The sequence below is a fragment of the Schistocerca gregaria genome, chromosome 7, assembly GCF_023897955.1.
Source record: "Schistocerca gregaria isolate iqSchGreg1 chromosome 7, iqSchGreg1.2, whole genome shotgun sequence".
NCBI classification, from domain to species: domain Eukaryota; kingdom Metazoa; phylum Arthropoda; class Insecta; order Orthoptera; family Acrididae; genus Schistocerca; species Schistocerca gregaria.
This window is the reverse complement of record NC_064926.1, coordinates 63,057,551-63,081,370: the sequence shown is the minus strand read 5'-3', so window position 1 is coordinate 63,081,370 and position 23,820 is coordinate 63,057,551. Positions and strand designations below refer to the sequence as shown.

The 23,820-nt window shown below is 46.8% G+C and overlaps 1 protein-coding gene across 11 annotated transcripts in view; it reads left to right on the top strand.

Annotated features, from left to right (window-relative positions):
• LOC126282073 (uncharacterized) overlaps nucleotides 1-23,820 on the top strand; it is a 431,343-nt gene that overhangs the window by 305,031 nt on the left and 102,492 nt on the right. For 7 of the 11 annotated variants that reach the window (XM_049981527.1, XM_049981529.1, XM_049981521.1 and 4 more), the window contains one exon: nucleotides 5,560-5,732. The gene's annotated coding sequence lies outside the window, so the exon portion shown is untranslated. Of the gene's footprint in view, nucleotides 1-5,559; nucleotides 5,733-14,593; nucleotides 14,699-23,820 lie in introns of all 11 variants that reach the window. The other 4 variants (XM_049981528.1, XM_049981519.1, XM_049981526.1 and 1 more) reach the window with 1 other exon arrangement.

Sequence of the window (23,820 nt, the reverse complement as noted above, 5' to 3'; positions counted from 1 at the left end):
ATTTCGACAAAAATCCGAAGACACAAATCAGTTGAAGCGAAAAAGGACTTAGCGGAAATGAACTTCAAGCGGACCAATTTTTCGAAACAACGTTAGGAAGTTTGGGGTTTTCAGGAAACGTTCAGAAAGTATGGACAAATGAAAGAAGGGAACAGCGCGAAATTATGAAGAAATAGCGAAAAGACTGAAAATCAGAATATAAGCTGAAATCACGAGAAAATTAATTTACGTGGGACACAGATGACTAAAATAGACGAAAAATGTGCGTATCGCGGGAAGACATACAGGGATACACCTACTTGACAAAACATAAACTGTATTTTCGATACGACCATCAGTGTGTGGTTAAATCCATGGTTATTTCACTTTAATTCCGTATTACATCTCGGTTATCTCTCACTACGAATGTATCGCGTTAATAACTGTCATTATTACGAGGGTCGGTCAAAAAGTAATGCCTCCCATTTTTTTTCTACTTAAAAAAATTAAGTTAAGTGAAAAATTTGAATTTGGCGCCATTCCTCAAACCTTCTGCAATCCACTGCAGTAGTAACTTTCTGTGTCAACAGGTGGCAGCACAGCAGAAGTTTGTAAGATGGCCGACATCGATGTTCGTTTGAGACAGCGTTGTGTGATTGAATTCTTGAATGCAGAAGGTGAAACGCCCATACGCATTCATGAAAGACTGAAGAAGGTGTATGGTGTTGTGACAGTGGATGTCAGCACTGTTAGACGATGGGTTCGTCGTTGTAAGGAAGCTGAAGGGCAAACACCGTTGACTGACGAAAAGCGGAGCGGCAGGCCGGTGAGTGCAGTGACTCCACACAACATTCAGCAAGTTGATGACATCATTCGTGGTGACCGTCTGGTGACTGCAGATGAAGTGTGTCGCATTATTTCTCTTAGTAAAGGCAGTGTGATCACGATTATTAAACAATTGGGGTACTCAAAAGTTTGTGCACGGTGGGTTCCAAGAATGTTAACCGATCAGAATAAAGAGGCAAGGAAAACAATAGCCTCCCAACACTTGCAGCGCTTCCGTTTGGAGGGAGATGAGTTTCTGAAAAAAATTGTGACCGGGGACGAAACATGGGTGCATTTTTTTGAACCCGAATCAAAGAGGCAGTCAATGGAGTGGCGTCACACAAGCTCGCCGAGGAAGAAAAAATTCAAAACTGTGCGATCGGCAGGGAAAGTTATGGCAACAGTTTTCTGGGATACAGAGGGTGTGATTCTGGTTGATTTTTTGGAGCAGGGATGCACAATAAATTCTGTTCAATACGTCACAACCCTCAAAAAACTTAAAGCACGTCTTCAGCGAGTTCGCCCAACAAAATCAATGGCAGATGTTCTTCTTTTGCATGACAATGCAAGACCACACACCAGTCGTCACACCTCTGACGAGATTGTCAAAATTGGATGTGAAGTTTTGCCTCATCCCCCATACAGCCCTGACCTGGCACCATCAGACTTCCATCTGTTCGGGCCACTAAAAGAAGCTCATCGTGGGATTCATTTTGAAGATGAGGAGGCCGTCAAAACATCCGTGCGTCAATGGCTTAGGAAGCAGAGCTGTGATTTTTACCGTGCTGGGATACATGCCCTTGTTCAAAGATGGACCAAAACTGTAGAGATGGGCGGAGATTACATTGAAAAATGACAAAATGATCCTCAATGTTGTGGTTTTCAACCTATGTAATTGCATTTAAATTTCCTGACAATTAAACGTAGAAAAAAAATAGGAGGCATTACTTTTTGACTGACCCTCGTATTAGACTGAGAAGAAACTTGATTCATTGTAGCGATGCCTGTGTTTGGTAGACCAGAAAAAACGAAAGTGACTCGGGTGAAATAGGGTGAGACTACAAGTATATTAGCAGACTGCGGTAACGCCACTACTCGACAGATGTCGCTCTCGTACGACGTTCAACGCGCCGCTCGTGAAACTTTGAACCTCGATTTATCGAAAAAAACTTCTGAAGCACATAGTACTACAGCAACATTTTACTGTAAATATGTACTACAGTCGCGCTAAAAATGAGCAAAATTGATGCACCACCGGTGTATGCATCCACTGTGAGACACCGTATAGTATTTGTAAATCTATAGCACTTTTCATATCACGAGGAGTTCTGCCAAGTGTGAGGTGCAGTCAAATGGAAACGAGACAGACAGAAAAAAAGTAAGCATACTGTTTATTATTTCAAAAGTAAGTGCCATAACTGTTAATACATCTATATCACTTTCAGACAAGACGGAAAATGGCTTCGAGGAAAATGTTTGCGGCTGTCTACGGAAGGCCGAAGTGGGAGGGCCAATATCTTGGCAAGGTTGTTTAGATTACGCTGCAGAACTTTCGCTGGAAAACGCTTGACACATCCTCCGTGCAACACCGATCTCTTCCCCTGCGATTTCCGAATTTTTGGAGCCCCAAAGAAAGACGTTCATGGCCACTGATACGCTTCGCTTGGGTACAATCATGGTTCCGTAAACAAGTGCAGACATTTTCCCATGAAGGCGTTGATCGTTTTGTCTCACAGTCGGATAAATGTATTAAAAGTTGCGGAGACCACTTTTGAAATAATAAACCGTTTAGTTCTTTTTCTCCATCTGTCTCGGTTTTCGTGCGACGGCCCCTTATCGTCACATACTGAAGAAGGACGAGTGCAGAATCGCGGTCTGGGAGAGTCTTGGTGCTCGGTTCCTATTTCAGCTAGGAACATTGGGCGAAAAGTTTCTATTATTCTCGGCCATAATGGCTATGTTCTTGGTTTAGCCCGGATCAGCAGTCATTTGCAGTCATTTGTATAGCCATTCGAATGTCTTGTCTTACTGCAGCTATGTTTCGGTATATTAAGCAAGCTTTGAACGACAACCGTAGCTGGCCCCCCAGGCAAATTGTGCGAATCGATTAGTTCCTTTTGCAAAGTATTTTAACTGAACTAAAATTAATGCTTAGGTAATGGCACCATTTGAATGTACACTGTTCGGATTTCACGTGCAAAAACAATCACTTTTAAAGAGCGTAGAACTCAAGCTCGAATAGATCAGGTAGACAAATGGATGAATTCAAAACGAATTTTTTAAAATCCAGTAATCCTTATCCATTATAGAGATAAGATGATTTAAAGCAGAGCTAAATGTAGGACGTAAAATTCGTTCTTGTGAGAGTTGAATGCACGCAAATGGCGTAAACTGAATCAAATAAATAATGTTTTTTGTAAGGTTTATTTTTTACGTGCACCGCTTATGTTTCAAACTTGTGCTAGTCACTTCAAATTTTGTAATAAGTTAGACAAATATAAGTAATTAATGGTCTTTGTTTTGTGAAAGTTTTATCCGTTGCCATGAGGTAAGCCACGTGGTTCGAGAGACAATAAAAAAAACGCATATGGGATCAATCGTCGTTTGAGTCAAGAAAAATAAAGTCGGTTGCTAAGGTATGACGGTCTACTATCGTAGCATAAAAAAGGTGAATATGTCATGTGCAGAGTTTGGAATGTGGAGGAAGAGAACTAGCTTTTAGACTTATCTGGCAACTTCTGAGACATTTAAATCGGAACATCTCTCTTTTGTGAGAGTTAACCCTACTGCCCTAGTGCAGTGAGCTCTCTTTGACCCAAACCCTGTTACATGCACGGTGAGGGTTGTAAGAACAAGTACACAAATTTATGTGCTTTTAGAGAGCGGGATGCATCTGCAGTAGGAAGTATCCAAGAATCAACATGGATCTGTAATAGGAAATGTTTAAGAGTGGGTGTGGACTGGTGATCCATGCATCCTAAACTGTAATGCATTGTATTATACGACATGGGTACCAATACAAAGAAATAGAAAAGCAAAAAGTCAAGATGTTTTGATTTAAATGTATTTGAAGGTGCCAGATGAATCGAAAAGCTAGTTCTCTTCTTGTATTTCCGTAACTCTGCCCAAAACGTATTCGCCTTTTTTGTGCTACGATACGGGCATTTTTCAGTCTGGTTTAGTGTCTGTGAACCACACAGTTAATAAGTGGCAATCAGTGCCATATATACACTCCTGGAAATGGAAAAAAGAACACATTGACACCGGTGTGTCAGACCCACCATACTTGCTCCGGACACTGCGAGAGGGCTGTACAAGCAATGATTACACGCACGGCACAGCGGACACACCAGGAACCTCGGTGTTGGCCGTCGAATGGCGCTAGCTGCGCAGCATTTGTGCACCGCCACCGTCAGTGTCAGCCAGTTTGCCGTGGCATACGGAGCTCCATCGCAGTCTTTAACACTGGTAGCATGCCGCGACAGCGTGGACGTGAACCGTATGTGCAGTTGACGGACTTTGAGCGAGGGCGTATAGTGGGCATGCGGGAGGCCGGGTGGACGTACCGCCGAATTGCTCAACACGTGGGGCGTGAGGTCTCCACAGTACATCGATGTTGTCGCCAGTGGTCGGCGGAAGGTGCACGTGCCCGTCGACCTGGGACCGGACCGCAGCGACGCACGGATGCACGCCAAGACCGTAGGATCCTACGCAGTGCCGTAGGGGACCTCACCGCCACTTCCCAGAAAATTAGGGACACTGTTGCTCCTGGGGTATCGGCGAGGACCATTCGCAACCGTCTCCATGAAGCTGGGTTACGGTCCCGCACACCGTTAGGCCGTCTTCCGCTCACGCCCCAACATCGTGCAGCCCGCCTCCAGTGGTGTCGCGACAGGCGTGAATGGAGGGACGAATGGAGACGTGTCGTCTTCAGCGATGAGAGTCGCTTCTGCCTTGGTGCCAATGATGGTCGTATGCGTGTTTGGCGCCGTGCACGTGAGCGCCACAATCAGGACTGCATACGACCGAGGCACACAGGGCCAACACCCGGCATCATGGTGTGGGGAGCGATCTCCTACACTGGCCGTACACCTCTGGTGATCGTCGAGGGGACACTGAATAGTGCACGGTACATCCAAACCGTCATCGAACCCATCGTTCTACCATTCCGAGACCGGCAAGGGAACTTGCTGTTCCAACAGGACAATGCACGTCCGCATGTATCCCGTGCCACCCAACGTGCTCTAGAAGGTGTAAATCAACTACCCTGGCCAGCAAGATCTCCAGATCTGTCCCCCATTGAGCATGTTTGGAACTGGATGAAGCGTCGTCTCACGCGGTCTGCACGTCCAGCACGAACGCTGGTCCAACTGAGACGCCAGGTGGTAATGGCATGGCAAGCCGTTCCACAGGACTACATCCACCATCTCTACGATCGTCTCCATGGGAGAATAGCAGCCTGCATTGCTGCGAAAGGTGGATATACACTGTACTAGTGCCGGCATTGTGCATGCTCTGTTGCCTGTGTCTATGTGCCTGTGGTTCTGTCAGTGTGATCATGTGATGAATCTGACCCCAGGAATGTGTCAATAAAGTTTCCCCTTCCTGGGACAATGAATACACGGTGTTCTTATTTCAATTTCCAGGAGTGTATATTGTGTGTGTGTGTGTGTGTGTGTGTGTGTGTGTGTGTGTGTGTGTGTGTGTGTGTGTGTGTGTGTAGCTCCCCAGCAGACACGGCGCCAGATGTTGCAGGCTTGGCTTGCGGTATCGCCCCGACTTCCTGCTGCTGCTATCTCCCGCCCCTGGCCCTGCCGCCGCCACCGCCCACGCAGCAACCGCCGCCAATGTGAAGGCCGCCTTCCAGGAACGCCGCCTCCATCCCATCCTCGTGCCACAGCGGCCGCGGGGCCTGGATCACGGCGCGGGTGAGTACACACTGGATACAGTAGAAACAACAACCGTAGTGAGTGCGAGTATGATGCTGAGGGTTGCACACAGTGGAAATCAAGGTGCCGCTGTTCGCTCCTTTCCGCCGCATATCGGCGAGTATAACGAGTCTGAGAACAGGAGTGTGAGGCTAGTCGTGGCTTAGAACGGAAACTGAGTGGACGATCCTAGCGTTGAAAGCCAACACTGATAGGCTAACAATGAATGATTCTCGGGTTCAGATGGCTTCTAACGAAACTACATGTTAATACGCTGTCGAAGGTGTAGCACGAAAATTAAGTGATGAATTATATGCAACAACAGAAGTGGTCCATTAGAGGAACGGTGATGCCTGGAAAAGGTTCGATGCTGTAGTCCCTGCTTCAGACGAGAAACATAAAAAGCACGTCCAGTGCAAACAAAATGGTGCAGACCAGTATCACAGTTATGTCCCAACGACCAAGAAAGCGCACAATTCGTGTATTCTTTTGGGCATTGAAACTTGCCTGTTTCGGCTAATAGCGGCTTTTGTAACTTACCACTTATTTCTGTAATTTTTCCGACGTCTGCTGTAAAATTATTTTAGTAATGAACCACCATTTACTGAATACACTTCGTCCTCGTATCCTGTTTTCTTCTACTGTCGTGACGGACCAGGTAACGTGTCTAGAGCGTGTGTACGTCAAAGTAATTGTTCGAAATTCTCTGAATATACAATAGAGAACCAAAGAAATTGGTACACTTGCATAATATCGTGTAGAGCCCCGCGACCACACGGGAGAGCCGCAAAACGACGTGGCATGGGCTCGATCATTGTCTGAAATAGTGCTGGAGGGAACTGACACCATGAATCCTGCAGCGCAGTCCATAAATTAGTAACAGTATGAGGGCCGTGGAGATCTTTTCTGAACAGCACGCTACAAGACATCCCAGCTAAGCTCAATAATGCTCACGTCTTGGGACTTGGCTAGTCAGCGGAAGAGTAAACTCAGAAGAGTATTCCTAGAGCCACTCTGTAGCAATTCGTGGCGTGTGGGATGTCGCATTGTCCTGCTGGAATTGCCCAAGTCCGACGGAATGCGCAGTGGACATGGATGGATGCAGGTAATCAGACAGGATGCTTACGTCTGGGTGACCAGTCAGAGCCGTATCTAGACGTATCAGGGGTCCCGTATCACTCAAACTGCACACGCCCCATACCATTACAGAGCCTTCACCAGCTTTGTCCCCTGCTGACGTGCAGGGTCCATGGATTCATGAGGCTGTCTCCATACCCGTACACGTCCATCCGCTCGATACAGTTTGAAACGAGACTCGCCCGACAAGACAACATGTTTCCAGTCAACAACAATCGAATGTCGCTGCTGACAGGCAAAGGCGAGGCGTAAAGCTTTGTGTCGTGCAGTCATCAAGGGTACACGAGCGGGCCTTCGGCTCCGAAAACCCATATCGATGATGTTTCTTTGATAGAGTCGCATGCTGACACTTGTTAATGGCCCAGCATTGAAATCTGCAGGAAATTGCGGAAGTGTTACCTTGAACGATTCTATACAGCTGGATTTACTTGCTTACGCAGCTCCCTTCGCGTTGTTTTGGCGCTGACGGGGTTCCCCTGAGCGACATTCAGTTCTGCGTTGACTTTTACAGTTATCGCCCTATGATTTTTCGCCGCAATCCTCTTCAGTGTCCGTCTGTCATGATCGGTCAAACACGCTTTCCTCTGCGTTGTGACTTAACGGATGATGTTGGCCACTTTCCCCAGATACAGGATAAACCTTAGATACGGTGTCTCGGAACTCCAAAGGCTTCGTCTTCCTTGGTTATTGAAGTATCCGCTATTCGACCACCAACAATTTGCCCACGTTCGAAGACACTTAGCACCGATGTAATGCAGTAACTACACAGAAAACTGTTCTATCATGACTTGATACTTGCAGCATATTGACAAAATTGCACATCTCTTGTTCGTGGCCAAGTAGAACAGTGCAACTTGCATGCGTGGCTAGCATCTGCATCTGTGTTCTACATCTACATCCATACTCCGCAAGCCACCTGACGGTGTGTGGTGGAGGGTACCTTGAGTACCTCTATAGGTTCTACCTTCTATCCCAGTCTCGTATTGTTGGTGGAAAGAAAGATTGTCGGTATGCCTCTGTGTGGGCTCTAATCTCTCTGATTTTATCCTCATGGTCTCTTCGCGAGATATGTGTAGGAGCAATATACTGCTTGACTCCTCGGTGAAGGTATGTTCTCGAAACTTCAACAGAAGCTCGTACCGAGCTTCTGAGCGTCTCTCCTGCAAAGTCTTCCACTGGAGTTTATCTGCCATCTCCGTAACGCTTTCGCGATTACTGACTGATCCTGAAACGAAGCGCACTGCCCTCCGTTGGATCTTCTCTCTCTCTCTCTCTCTCTCTCTCTCTCTCTCCCCTCTCCCTTCACTGGCGCGGATCTCACACAGGTGAGCAGTATTCAAGCAGTGGGTGAACAAGTGTACTGTAACCTTCCTTTGTTTTCGGACTGCATTTCCTTAGGATTCTTACAATGAATGTCAGTCTGGCATCTGCTCTACCAACGATTAATTTTATGTGGTCATTCCATTTTAAATCACTCCTAATGCCTACTCCGAGATGATTTATGGAATTAAATGCTTCCAGCTGCTGACCTGCTATATTGTAGCTAAATGATAAAGGATCTTTCTTTCTTTGTATTCGCAGCGCCTTACACTTGCCTACGTTTAGATTCAATTTCCATTCCCTGCACCATGCGTCAATTCGTTGCAGATCCTCCTGCATTTCAGTACAGTTTTCCAGTTACAACCTCTCGATATATTACACCATCATCCGCAAAAAGCCTCAGTGAACTTCCGATGTTATGCACAAGGTCATTTTGTATATATTGTGAATAGCAACAGTGCTACGACACTCCCCTGCGGCACACCTGAGATCACTCTTACTTCGGAAGACTTCTTTCCATTGGGAATGACATGCTGCGTTCTGTTATCTAGGAACTTTTCAATCCAATCACACAATTGGTCTGATAGTCCATATGCTCTTACTTTGTTCATTAAACGACTGTGGGGAACTGTATCAAACGCCTTGCGGAACTCAAGAAACACGGCATCTACCTGGGAACCCATGTCTATGGCCCTCTGAGTCTCGCGGACGAACAGCGCGAGCTGGGTTTCACACTATAGTCTTTTTCGAAACCCATGCTGATTCTTACAGAGTAGATTTCTAGTCTCCAGAAAAGTCATTAGACTCGAACATAATACGTGTTGCAAAATTCTACAACTGATCGACATTAGAGACATAGGTCTATAGTTCTGCACATCTGTTCGACGTCCCTTCTTGAAAATGGGGATGACCTGTGCCCTTTCCCAATCATTTGGAACGCTACGCTCTCCCAGAGACATACGGTACTCCGCTGCAAGAAGGGGGGCACGTTGCTTCGCGTACTCTGTGTGTTCAAGCATGCATTTCTCGAGCTGTGTCCAAATTTTAGTTTTTTTTCCCAATCGCTGTACATACGAACATTGATACACGCATGCATACATACATGCCGGCAGTGACGCGAGTTCTCGGGTGTACTTGCCAGCTCGTGTATTTGCTCTGCATTCTATGCTGGTATACACTGAGGTCACAAAAGTCATGGGACAGCTTCTAATATCGTGTCGGTCCTCCTTTTTCCCGACGTAGTGGAGCAGCACGACGTCGCAAGGACTCAACAAGTCGTTGGAGGTCCCCAGCAAAAATCATGAGCGAGGTTGCTACTTGGGCCGTCCATAATTGCGGAAGTGTCGCCGGTGCAGGATGTTGTGGACGAACTGATCTCTCGATTACGTCCCAGAAACGTTCGAGGGGACGATCTGTGTAACCAAATGGTCCACTCGAATTGTTTAGAATGTTCTTCGAACAGATGACATGGCTCATTGTCATTCATACCTATTTCACCGTTGTTTGGCAACATAAAGTCCATGAATGGCTGCAAATGGTCTTCAAGTAGCCGATCATCGCCATTTCTAATCAGTGACCGGTTCATTTGGAGCAGAGGACGTAGTCTATTCCATGTAAGCAGAGTCCACACCGTTATGGATCCACCACCAGCTCGTACAGTGCTTTGTTGACAACTTGGGCCCATGGCGTCGTTGGGTCTGCGCCAGACTTGAACTCCACCATCGGCTCTTACCAATTGAAATCGGGACTCGTGTGACCACGCCACGTTATTAGAGTGCCCAGCCGAGGTTGCTGGAGACATGCGCCGTGCCGCTGGTGCAGCTTCGCCGGGGCAGTGTTGTGCTGTAGCGGACAAAATAATTATTTTAGTAATTTCAAAGACTTATTTTAAATTCATATTCTTGCGTACACCAAGTTATTTTAATAGATCTGATATGTGAAATACATTATAAACTTTATCTTCGGTCGCTCAAGTTAAACTACATCTGTGTTTTAAAATGTATAAACAAGTGTGTGCAGTGATTGTCGTGATGTATTATTAGACACTGGCTAAACCAATATCTGCTGGCATTAAAACAGTAAAAAAATATTCTTCTTTGGATTTTCCGGTAAGTTTTTCGCTGTTCTTCGCTGTTTCTCATTATATTTTTCGTCATTTGGTTCGAGAAATATAGAACCTAACATGAAATCTCGTAACAGGAACATACGTTTCGCATCACCACTCCCAACACCTGACGGAAACAATGCATTAAAACGATTCGCATCTGACGAGGGACCGAAAGTGACCGAAATGCATCGTGTGATTCAATAAAACACGAAAAAATCGTGACTGTAAGCGTCGTTGTTCATTCATCCTGTGTCCTGCATACAGTCCCGTTCACAACCACAAAAATGTATAAAATTAAAAAAATAGTTCATTTCTAAGGTCCTATGCTAGATACAGTTGCTCGGTTTGTTGCAAATTATGGCTTAGTTCATGAAGTTTTTTTGTGGATACACTTGCGACATGTACTTAGTTCGCCGCACATAGACAGTCTAGGCAAAACTCTCCCCATGCCTCCATCAACATCTGCCCGCCCCGATAGCTGAGTGGTCAGCGTGACAGATTGGCGTCCTACGGGCCCGGGTTCGATTCCCGGCTGGGCCGGGGGTTTTCTCCGCTCAGGGACTGCGTGTTGTGCTGTCTTGGTCCCCATCCGGTTCGCAGGTCGCCCAATGTGGCGTCGAATGTAATGAGACCTGCACCAAGGAGGCCGGACCTGCTCCCCAAGGGGCCTCCCCGCCAAGACTCCAAACACTTATTTCCATTTTTAATGAACATCTATTCCGTTAGCGTCTGTACATCATCTCGTATTCGTGCCGTAAGAGTTCGTACACCAGCAACTGGTGAATTAAACATTTTATGCATAACGTAACCCCACAAAAAATCAAGGAGGATTAGGATGATTGTGTGTGCTGTGCGTAATGACCATGATGCTGAACCGTCTGTACTGATCCATCTGTCCGGAGAGGTTTAATCCTCGAACTGGAGAAGAAAATAACTCCCAATTTGGCTGTGCAATCACCTGCACGAAACGCTACACGTGGTTGAAATTGCTATAATTGATGCTGTCAGAAACATTCTCTCTCTCTCTCTCTCTCTCTCTCTCTCTCTCTCTCTCTCTCTCTCTCTCTCTCTCTCTCTCTCCCCTCGAAATCGGTTAATTGCATTCGTCTGTATACGCAGGCTAACGTCAGGTGCCGCTGTACGCATTTTGATCCGGGTTTGACTGACAGATCCGCTAATTCACGAGGAAGATTTGTGTGTATAATTTGTAAATATTTCGTACAAATTATCCGAATTATTATGAATTAAAGTTACCGTTATGAAAACGACCCATTGCCACCTACCTAGTAGCCCCCATAAGTCGAGACAGCAGCAATGGCTCGAAAACACACCGAGGGGGATCGAATTTGCATCTGACGTGGTGGGCAAGCGGTACAGCGAGTGGCTAAAATGCGAAAGATTGTGGCATCGGTTCTCGGCGGGTTCACGTCTTTTCAATTTGCCATTTAACCTAGTATTCACCTCTCGGTGATGTGGAGGTATGCATTTCGAAATATGACAATTTCAGACTGTCGATTTGTGCTTCCCTCAGATTAGTAATAGTAATTCGCATTCTTAAGTCACTGCAAATTCTTCAAGCAACGGACAGTGCGTAACGTAGTAAATATCACCAGTAACGAAAAGATAATCACCTCGTTATCAAGTTGTGATGTGACTCGTCAAATAAGAGAGAATCAAATATTTTAACAGGAGCTTCTCTGCAATCTTTTTAGAGCAAATACATTGTGGAAAAACTTGCAATTCCAAAACCTGTGTTTTTTTATTTTTTTATGCAACAAGTAAAACGTTTTTCAAAAAATTACTTCATCAACTTCACCAATTTCGCTTCGTCTACGTATAGTACGTTCTTTCAGCAGGACAGCAGGTGGCTCTTCAAACTTTCTGCTTATCTTGAATCACCTATGCGCGGACACCATTCTGTGCGTGGTACGACAAAAAAAAATTGCCGCAAAGAGTCCACGACAAAGAATTGCGGCAATGAGTCTCAACAATGCATATATATATATACACACACACACACACACGATTCACGTACAATACTTACATTGGTTGTAAACATACAGGGTGAGGCAGATAAAAGTGGCCCAGGTGAGTGGATAAGATTGGACGTGAATTCGTCGCAGCATTAACTGAGGAGGAAAAGACCTACAGTTCCAACAGGATGGAGCAACGGTCCATACAGCCGGCAAAACCTTGGACTACATCTTCACAACTGACAGATTTTTTAGCAGAGGTCGGTCTGGTCGCGGCTCTAGCTGACCATCTAGGTCACCTGATCTGTCAGTGTGCGATTACTGTGTGTGCAGAGCCCTCAAGTCTAAGGCGTATCGCAACACACCTCACAGTTTTAAAGAACTTCAGCAGAAAATTTTGAATGAGTATGCAGCAATTCCAGCAGTCCAGCGTTGATCCATCTTCAGCAACTAGCTGACGAGGGCCCAAAAGTGCCAAGTGATGAGTGGCAGTCACTTCCAATATCTGCTGTAGTCTAGTTAGTACTGTATTTCCTTTCCTCTGCTGTGTTCCTTTGTACCCTGGAACTCTGTTTCCCCGTGCCACGTTTATTTGCCTTACCCTGTATTACTTACATTACGATGCTCCCACTATATCAATAAGAGGTCACTCCAAACGCCAGTTCAGTATGAAACACACAATCATTCGGGCTCCAGTCAAATTTACTGCCGTGCGGTACTTACATCGCGTAAGTTATTTCAAAGTTATGATAATCAGTTACTTAACGTAGTTCTATGAGATTTATTTATAACTCTACGCAGTGGCCCGAAAACAAAATACGGTACTGCACACAGATCGTCTGGAGGTTGATACTTAGTGCTACCTATGCGAAGCCAGGTCGCTAGTCTAGCATAGTTTCTTAGAAATAAATTTTTGTGTTGTGGGAAAGACTTTCCGCTCACCCTCGGAAAAGTGAAATAGATAAGCGACGATGGAACGCCACGTAGGCAACTAATTCTCTCGAAAAGATACTGTCAACGCTCGCACTCAAAAGGGAACAAACACTGCTTGTCGTGCGGTATCATATACACTGATCAGCCAGGACATTATGACTACTTGCTTACTTTCGATATTAACCCGTCCACGTGACAGCAGCGTCACATGGCGAGGAATGACTGCTGGTCAGACACAAGCACGGTCCATGTAGTATCAGTGAGCGCGCTGTCTGTGTGTGAAATGGGGAAGACGCGCGATCTGTCTGAGTTTGACCGAGGGCAGATTGTGACGACCTGGAGGCTAGGCAAGAGCGTTTCAGAAACTGAATGATTGCTCGGTTGTTGGAGGAGTGCTGTGGTGAGTGTCTGCAACACGTGGCGAAACCATGGTGAAATCACGTCCAAATGTCGTGGGTTTGGGCGGCCACCCCACATTACAGATACAGATGTCGTATGCTGGGCAGATTGGTAAAACAGGGCAGGCGGCTATCTGTGGCCGGCATAACATCAGACTTCATTGCTGGACAGATTACAATTTGTGTGAACACACAGTGCACCGAACACTCCTGACGATGGATCTCCGCAGCCGACGATGCGAGCGTGTGCACACACCACAACATTGGCAACTACGACTGAAATGGGCATGTGACCATCGGCGCTGGACGTTGGCGCAGTGGCAGTGTGTCGCATGGCCTGATGCATCCCGATACCTTCATCATCATGCCGATGAGAGGGCGAGAATCCGTTGTCTTCCAGGGGAACAGCTCCTTGTTACCTATACTACGGGACGGAGACAACCTGGCGGCGGCTCCAATATGCTCCAGGGAACATTCTACGCTGTGGCTGAGAGTTTGTAGGCGCTTCAGTCCTGTACCGCGCTGCTCCTACGGTCGCAGTCTCGAATCCTGCCTCAGGCATGGATTTCTGTGATGTCCTTAGGTTAGTAGTTCTAAGTCTAGGGGACTGATTACCTCAGATGTTAAGTTCCATAGTGCTTAGAACCATTTGAATCATTTGGAACATTCTACTGGGCATACATGGAGCCATTGGAGCTCGTGGAAGGCACCACGACGCCCAAGGAGTATCGTACACTGGTTGCAGACATGTACACCCTTTCATGACGAACACGTTTCCCGACGGCAGTGGCATTTTTGAACAAGGTAGTGTGCCATGTCACAAGGCCAAGAGTGGATTGAGGAATACAGTGGTCAGTTCCAATTGATATTCTGGCACCCCAAATCGCCAGATCTAAACCTGATCGACCACACCTGGCGTGTGGTTGAACTTGGCGTCAGATCTCATCGTCTTTTCACCGGAATTTACGGGCAACAGGTGACTTGTGTGTGCAGGTGTGGTGCCAACCTCATCCAGCGACCTACCAAGGCCTCACTGCTTCCATGCCACGACGCGTCGCCGTTGGTATCCGTGCCGAAGGTGGACATAACGGCTGTTAGGTAGGTGGTAATAGTGTTTTGGCTGCTCAGCGTAGAAATAATGAAGCTGATTCGCTGATCGGGACGGCAGCAACAGTTGGTTCCTGCCGCGGCGACCCTCTAGACTCTTGGAGAGCGGACCTGCCATGTTGAGGAGGCTCTCTCAGCGCTGCTTACGCCGGACAATGGCGCGCTCGGCCATTGGACTCGCTGCTACTCGCCGCCTCCAGCGCCAAATATTGACTTGCAGGCGGGCAGCCGCCTAGCGTTTGGCGGCAGCTGCGCCGTGCTGCGGCTCTCGTCTGTGCCGGGACCGCCACTAGATGAATATTCATATCGCAGACACAGCCCCGCCCCGCGGACACTGCTTGCGCCGTTGCTGCACCGCGCCCTCCACTCGATGCTAATTCCCGGCCGGAAAGCCTTTGTGCTCCCATTAGCTTCGTAGAGCCGGGCTCAACTGACGACGCCGGTCCTAAGTGAAATGGGCTATCGATTTTAGTGCCGTCAACTGGCAGGTAGGCATCGAGAAGTGGGCATCTGGCAACGCTATAAACCTGGCCCGTCGTATGTCCCCACATGTGGGCGAGCTTCAGTGGATTTTTAGTCGAATTCTTTCAATGACAATAATCACGGAATGATTTCGAAAACGAATCGGAAAACTTAACAGTAAAATTTATATAATAGACTACCTGCCATTAAAACTGCTACACCAAGAAGAAATGCAGACGATAAACGGGTATTCATTGGACAAAAATATTATACTAGAACTGACATGTGATTACATTTTCACGCAGTTTGGGTACATAGGTCCTGAGAAGTCAGTACCCAGCCAACCACTTCTGGCCGTAATAACGGCCTTGATGCGCCAGGGCATTGAGTCAAACAGAGCTAGGATGGCGTGTACAGGCACACCTGCCCATGCAGCTTCAACACTATACCACAGTTCATCAAGAATAGTGACTGGCGTATTGTGATGAGCCAGTTGCTCGGCCACCATTGACCAGAAGTTTTCAGTTGGTGAGAGATCAGGAGATTGTGCTGGCCAGGGCAGCAGTCGAACATTCTCTGTATCCAGGAAAGCCCGTACAGGACCTACAACATACGGTCGTGCATTATCCTACTGAAATGTATGGTTTCTCAGGGATCGAATGAAGCTTAGAGCCACGGGTCGTAACACATCTGAAATGTAACGTCCACTGTTCAAAGTGCCGTCAATGCGGACAAGAAGTGACCGAGACGTGTAACCAATGGCACACCATACCGTCACGCTGGGGGATACGCCAGTATGGCGATGACGAATACACGCCTCCAATGTGCGTTCACCGCGATGTCGCCAAACACGGATGAGACCATCATGATGCTGTAAACAGAAACTGGATTCATCTGAAAAAATGACGTTTTGCCATTCGTGCACCCAGGTTCGTCGTTGAGTACACCATCACAAGCGCTCCTGTCTCTGATGCAGCGTCAAAGGTAACCGCAGCCACGGTCTTCGAGCTGATAGTCCATGCTGCTGCAAACGTCGTCGAACTGTTCGTGCAGATGGTTGTTGTCTTGCAAACGTCCCCATCTGTTGAATCGGGGATCGAGACGTGGCTGCACGATCCGTTACAGCCATGCGGATAAGATGGCTGTCATCTCGACTGCTAGTGATACGAGGCCGTTGGGATCCAGCACGGCGTTCCGTTTTACCCTTCTGAACCCACCGATTCCATATTCTGCTAACAGTCATTGGATCTCGATCAACGCGAGCAGCAATGTCGCGATACGATTAACCGCAATCGTGATAGGCTACAATCCGACCTTTATCAAAGTCGGAAACGTGATGGTACGCATTTCTCCTCCTTACACGAGGCATCACAACAACGTTTCACCAGGCAACGCCGGTCAACCGCTGTTTGTGTGTGAGAAATCGGTTGGAAACTTTCGTCATGTCAGCACGTTGTAGGTGACGCTACCGGCGCCAACCTTGTGTGAATGCTCTGAAAAGCTAATTATTTGCATATCACAGCATTTTCTCCCGTTCGGTTAAATTTCGCTTCTGTAACACGTCATATTCGTGGTGTAGCAATTTTAATGGCCATTAGTGTAAGTATAGCCAGATGTTTCTCAGGCGCATAAGCTTCCTATCCATGCTACAGCGGAGTAACGCCAGCTGGGTTGGTAATAGCCTGCGGCGGCTTGTCGATTACTGCCACACTGCGAGCGCTGTGATTGAAACACGTCACGGGCGGTCGCAAACAGTAATAGCTGTGGACTCCAGCATACCCCAATTTTCATTCATTCTCTCCGTATTTCAGCCACGCGATGCACCTCTGGAACACCTGGTTCAGGAAATAAGGAGAAAGATGGCTGAGACTATCTGAAGTTCAAAATTCCTTAAAAAGGTAAGCTCAGTCCAGTTTCAGGACATGTATCTCACCTTCAGGTGCATCTGCAGAACTATAAAGCAATAGTAATACGAGGGTCGTTCAGTAAGTAATGCCCCACTTTCTATTTCACAGAACATATTTATTGTTAACAGTCAGAATTTGGCGACAATATACATCAACATGTCTTGTCGATGTCCTATTTTTCTACGTAGTCTTCATCACGTTCTATGGCCGTGCGCCAACGGTGTGGAAGAGCATGTATTCCCTGCTGGTAAAAGCTCTTGTCCAGTAGGCGTAGCCATGTTTTCACTGCATGACTGACACTCTCGTTATCGTCAAAGTGTGTGCCCCGTAGAGAATACGAGACAGAAAGGCCTCTCCGTCGGTCTCAAAACGCTCTAACAATTCAGATGAAATGGCCTTTCTTTGAACCTTGTTGTCCGCTGTGAGCATTCGTGGAACACATCGTGATCACTTCTTTAAATACCCCAGAGTCTCGATCACTGCAGACGCACTTCCAGTGGTGACAACCAGAGCCAGTTGTCGAGTTGTGATGCGCCGGTCGACACGAATAATGGAATCCGCACGATTCAGCACGTCTGGAGCAGTGGCTGTGGCAGGACGTCCCGAGCGTGGCTGATCGTGGAGCTCTGTTTCTGCATTTCCTGAGGCTTTAACTTACTCTACCCATCACCCAACTGTACTATCAACTGGAGCATCGCCATACACTTCACACACACGTTTATATATCCACATGACGAAGGGGGTCCATGTCCTGAAAACGGGTTGTACTTTCTGTTTCACAAATAAATAATTTTTATAACTATAGAAGGTCTGATAATTGATGATCAATAACAGGGTGTGGATGTCCCGTCACGAGAAAGGTGTGCCATTGATTCAGTAATACTGTAATTCGAAAATATAGGTAAAGCATTTATGGTGTGCGAACAAGACGATTTTTATCGAGAAACGGAGCCGAACTCTAGAATTTCCCCTGTGTTCTCTGGTTTCATGCCCACCCTTCCTCTTTCATCAAGCGTTCTTGCTAAGGACTCCATACACTGGAACTGCGTTCTTCGGCGGTCATCAGTTATTTCGTTCTCCAAACAGCGAAATTGATGTACTATTTTAAGTATCTCATTTCCTAATCTAACTCCCGGGAGAGAACGTCACTAGTGGGGTTCAATCTTTAACGGCTTGGACCCGACTGATGACGAAAAAGTTCCTGTGTCATTTCACTTGACCACATACGGAAGTAATTCGCCGTCACATTTGCACAGGAAAACTGCGATACCGCGAATTCAGAAGGAGCTCCGGTTTGCGAAGAGACCGGACAGGTGTGCACGGTAGACGAAATGACGTCAGTTCGGCGATGTTCGGGCAATCGCTGGACGGAACGTCGACCTTAATCAGCTCACGCTCTTCCCTCTCCTCTCCCCCTCTCCTCCCTCTCCTTCCTCTCCTCCTCGGAACCGTCCGCCAGGGCCACCCCACTTACGGATTGTGCTGCAGCCGACGGGGTGTACACAGTGGGAGACGAGTGGAAGGTGGCCCGCGTGACGTCACCAAGACGGTGCAGCGCAGGGCACGTACGGTTGCACGGTCCGTGCTTTCAGTGACGTGTACCTAGCAACTGACGTCTAAGTAAGGTACCATGCTTACAAAGCGAGCCGAGCTTGTTGCCGCCAATGGACGGCCAATACCCTTGACTACGACGACGAAATATGTGGGGGGGGGGGGGGGGGGAGGGGGTATTAGATAAAGGGGACCCCACACATAGAAGACAGAAAATTGAATGCTATGAAGACGATCCGGTCACTCACGCCGTTATTTACGAGCAGGAATCTAAGCCCATCAACGAAATTAAAACGGTACAACCCTCCCTGGTGTACGGCTCGACGTCTTTGGGAACAAAGACCACCACAAAACAGTTGTTTGAAGTGGAGCCTAGGCACCACAAGGTGGACCAGGACGAGAGAAATACACGAGCTGACTTGAGGAAAAATACGTCGTTGAGAAGGTAAGACTAGGCAACTCCTCTTTTTGCCAAATTAGACGGATATCGGGGAAATGTTCGCTAACTTTGCGAATGTAGACCCTACCATGACATTGGCGCAAATACAGTGTGCCTAGAGCCATTATAGCACCCCCGCAGGACCATGAAGGATGATGCAGTTTTCAGTTATTCGGTGTCTTACATGCAAATAGTTCCTGTCAATCACTCGTACGACTACATAACTAACACACTCAAAGGACTCAAAGACCCACAGAGAGCCCAAGTTTCCTCTGCAAGCGAATACACAATAAAGTGAAACTATTTCTCACATCTAGCACCCCAGAAGAAAAAATTGCCAAAGGCGATCACTCTTTGCACACAATAAGTCACAACAAAAAACCGAGCTTGGACGAGAAATACAAAATCTCTGTGATATTAATGTGCTACACAACACGAAGTCAACCTGTTCATTCCCGGTGACCGGGCAGAAATATTACAACTTGCATTTCAAATAACGTAACTTGTTCGCAAAATTGGGTCCTGTTACTTTATGACAGGTGTTTTTGCTTGGTCTGTCGGAGCTACCAAACAAGTCTGTCTCAAAAGTTTATAAGGATGGCTGATGGAGATTTTAATCAGCACGGCTTAGGATGTGTCGTCCCTACCTTAGTACCAGCACTGCAATGTTTGGCTTCATCGCTTCGTTGGTATTTTTAGTCACAATAAGATGACCAGGAGCGCTCTTGGAAGTTTGTAGGTCCCCTAAATTCTCCCTGACGAAATGAGTCATTCTGATTGAAATCACTTGAACGGTGTTTAAGAGTTGTATCTGAATAGGGTAAATTTAGTGTGACGTCACTCATAGCGCATACAGTCGGTTATCAGAAATCTTCTTGTCACCTACTGGACGTTACAAACTTATTTCAAGCAGTGATGAAAGGAAAATAAATGCCGGAACAAGAATGAAAGACCAATAAAAGACGTAAGAAATCTGAGAGGCAGCGTATTGTTTCATCAGTTGGGAGTATTCTCCGACACTATCTTAACTCCGCTTGCACTTCTGTTATAATTTTCCTCCTTTGGTCACTGTTTTAATAAACTTGACTATGAAACTTCCTGGTAGACTAAAACTGTGTACAGGACCGAGACTCTAACTCGGGACCTTTGCCATTTGCGGGAAAGTGCTCTACCATCTGAGCTACCCAACCATGTCTCACGCCCCGTCCTCACAGCTTCACTTCTGCCAGCACCTCGTCTCCTACCTTCCAAACTTTACAGAAGTTCTCCTGCGAAGCTTGCAGGACTAGCACTCCTGAAAGAAAGGATACTGCGGAGACATGGCTTAGCCACAGCCTGGGGGATGTTTCCAGAATGAGATTTCCGCTCTGCAGCGGAGTGTGCGCTGATGTTTTAATCTGCCAGGAAGTTTCATATCAGCGCACACTCCGCTGCAGAGTGAAAATCTTATTCTGGAAACTTGACTATATTACATCTTCCACATCTTTATTTGTCTCTAGAAGGTAGACGCTGTACGTAAAGTATTTGTGGTTTAAAAAATAGGAGCACTCAAGCAGAATGGAGTCATTCATCCAAGTCGGCCAGTGAGCTTCGTAAATAGTCGAAAAATTCAGTCAGACCCATAAAAGCCGCTTCCGTGATGCACATAAATATAATTAAGGTGAAATGGTAACAAAGTACTTTCCTGGGGAAAGAAATTTTGTAGGCTAATCGGGTGTTTCATTAGAAAATATGGAAATGTTGGACTCTGTGTCGCGGCGAACAGAGGGAAGCAAAGGATGTCGGATTTGCAGAGCAGAGAACTAACGTACGCATTGCCGGGCCCGTAACCGCTCGCAATAACGGTCGGATTAGGCTTGCGGGAGTCGCCCATTGCGCTGCTACGGTTGCGCCACCGTACACTCATTACGGAGGAATTGCTAACAGGGCTGAACGGTCGCCCGCTGTGCTGTGTTTACTTTTCTGCCGCTATCGGTTCCCGTTATACATTTGCCGCAGTGAGGCTAAGTCGGCACTGCTCGCTGCTGGCTCCTATTACGGAGCGAGTGCGCAACCGGAGGAAGGGAGGGGGAGGCAGCAAGCGAGCGAGAGAAAAGAGAGAGAGAGAGGGGGGAGAGGGGGAGGGGAAGATATTTTGGTTATTGGTAATCAAATGGTTCAAATGGCTCTGAGCACTATGGGACTTAACATCTATGGTCATCAGTCCCCTAGAACTTAGAACTATTTAAACCTAACTAACCTAAGGACATCACACAACACCCAGCCATCACGAGGCAGAGAAAATCCCTGACCCCGCCGGGAATCGAACCCGGGAACTCGGGCGTGGGAAGAGAGAACGCTACCACACGACCACGAGATGCGGGCTATTGGTAATCATCCAAAGTTTTTTGCGAAAATAATTCGGCACAAAAGGTGGTAAGCGAATATCAGAAGATATAAATATCTACAGAGCCAGATGAGAACAGGAGAGGAGGAAAAGAAGCATGACCGTTGTCGGGATGTTGGAAGTGAATGTTGCCATCAATTGAGCCCAAACCTCCACGGTAGCAGAAAAGTTATTCTTATTGCGGTTCAATAAAACGGTAGGCAGTTTGCACACTAGTTATTGGTAACTAACACTCGTTTGACAGGGCCCCGGAAAAGAAATGTGGCAACGCAATAAGAAATAATCAATAACTTGTAGTTATGATACAAAACTTGACTTGACTTTGGTAACAGTCTGAGGTGTGGCACTTAACGTCATATACCTGATACAACTAAATCTAAAAGAACTTTGCTGTCTCGTGGCACTCTATGATATAGCCATTAAGATTGAAAGGAATTATGCCGATAATCGTATGAGTCTCCTAGTTCTCCGTACATAGTGTAGTATAGTCCAAATATGGCAGAGCCGCACCACAGTCGGCAACGTGCAACCATAACACACACACACACACACACACACACACACACACACACACACACACACACTGGCGATACCTCGCTGCAGTCCACAACGACGGATGGGATAGGCTGAAGAAGACACGCCCCCTCTGTCGGCACGGCAGCTCCCTCACGGATTTGCGCGTCACACGTAAGCAAAACAAGGTGATGATGATGGGATGATGATGATGATGTCCTATACTCCTTGACAGTGTGTAGGGGACGATGCGGGAGACCCGCACCGCCGTACTGGGCAAGGTCCTAGCGGAGGTGTTTTGCCATTGCCTTCCTCCGACCGTAGTGGGGATGATGATGATGATGAAGACGACACAACAGCACTCAGTCATCTCGAGGCAGCTGAAAGTCCCTGATCCCGCCGGGAATCGAGCCCGGACCCCATGCTCGGGGAGCGAGATGACGAGCTGCAGACGTAAGCAAAACAAGAATGTGACACTAAACTACAAACACACTCACACTCACTCCTTACAGTCACCTATATTATACACATATGACCGAGGTTAAAAGCTCGTATGTCGCGAGGAAAAGGGGGGGTGGAGGCTGCGAGGGAGGCTGTTTCCAGGTAGGTGGCTAAACATACCCCTTGAGGTCTCCCAGCCATGCAATCTATACCACTTAGCCATCTTCTGTAGCAAATGAACTGTGATTGTACCAGTCAAAAAAAAGTTGTTTTACAGGATGAGACTGTAAAGTTTGTGAGTTCCACCAAGTTCACGTTTTTGGGCATGTGCGTCCTTTTTATTTGCGTTCAAAGAAAGGAAATAGCTAATCGGGAGAGGGGCTGTTTTTTCCTTTTGGGGAACGCCCCTGCCGTCCGTGCCTCAGAGCTCCGGTGGCTTACTTCGTACTTGCGACCGCGGCAGAATTCACGTACTCCAACTCACCTACATCTATGCTCTGCAAACCACCGTGAAGTGTATGGCGGAGGTTACGTCCGATTGTACCAGTTATTAGGGTTTCTTCCCTATCCGCGGGAATAATGACTGTTTGAATGCCTATATGACAGCAATTATTTTAAGCTTATCCTCAGGAGCCTATGTGAGGGATACGTTGGGCGCTTGTAGTACGTGAATATTCATAGATCATTATTTAAACCCGGTTCTTGAAATTTTGTTAATAGTCTTTCTCGGAATAGTTTACGTATATCTTCGAGAGTCTTCCAGTTCAGTTCCTTCAGCATCTGTGTGCCACCCTCCCGGGGGTTAAACTAACCTGTGACCATTCGTGCTGCCCTTCTCTGTATACGTACAATGTCCCCTGTTATTCTAGAGCCGGTCTCACGAGCGATTTGTAAGCAGTCTCCTTAGTATACTGACTGCACTTCCCCAGTAGTCTGCCATTTGCTTTACCCACAACTGAGCCTGTGTGGTCATTCCATTTCATATTCCTATAAGTGTTGCACCCAGGTATTTGCATGAGTTGACCGATCCTAAGAGTCACTCACTGATATTATAGTCATACGATACTACGGTTTTTCGTTTTGTTAAGTGTACAGTTTTACATTTTTGAGCGTGTCAAGCAAGTTGCCAGCCTTTGTACGACTTTGAAAGAATTTGCGTAAATATACAGTCAGATCTTGATAAGATTTCAGACAGTACTTCATCATAGATAACTGCATCATCTGCGAAACGTCTGAGGTTACTGTTAATATTCTCTGGAAGTTCATTGATAGACAACATGAACAGCAGGGGTCCCAACACATTTCCCTGGAGCACATCTGAAGTTACTTCTACATCTGACGATGAGTCACCATCTAAGATAAGATGCTGCGTCCTCCCTACCATAAAATCCTCAGTTCACTCACAAATTTCACT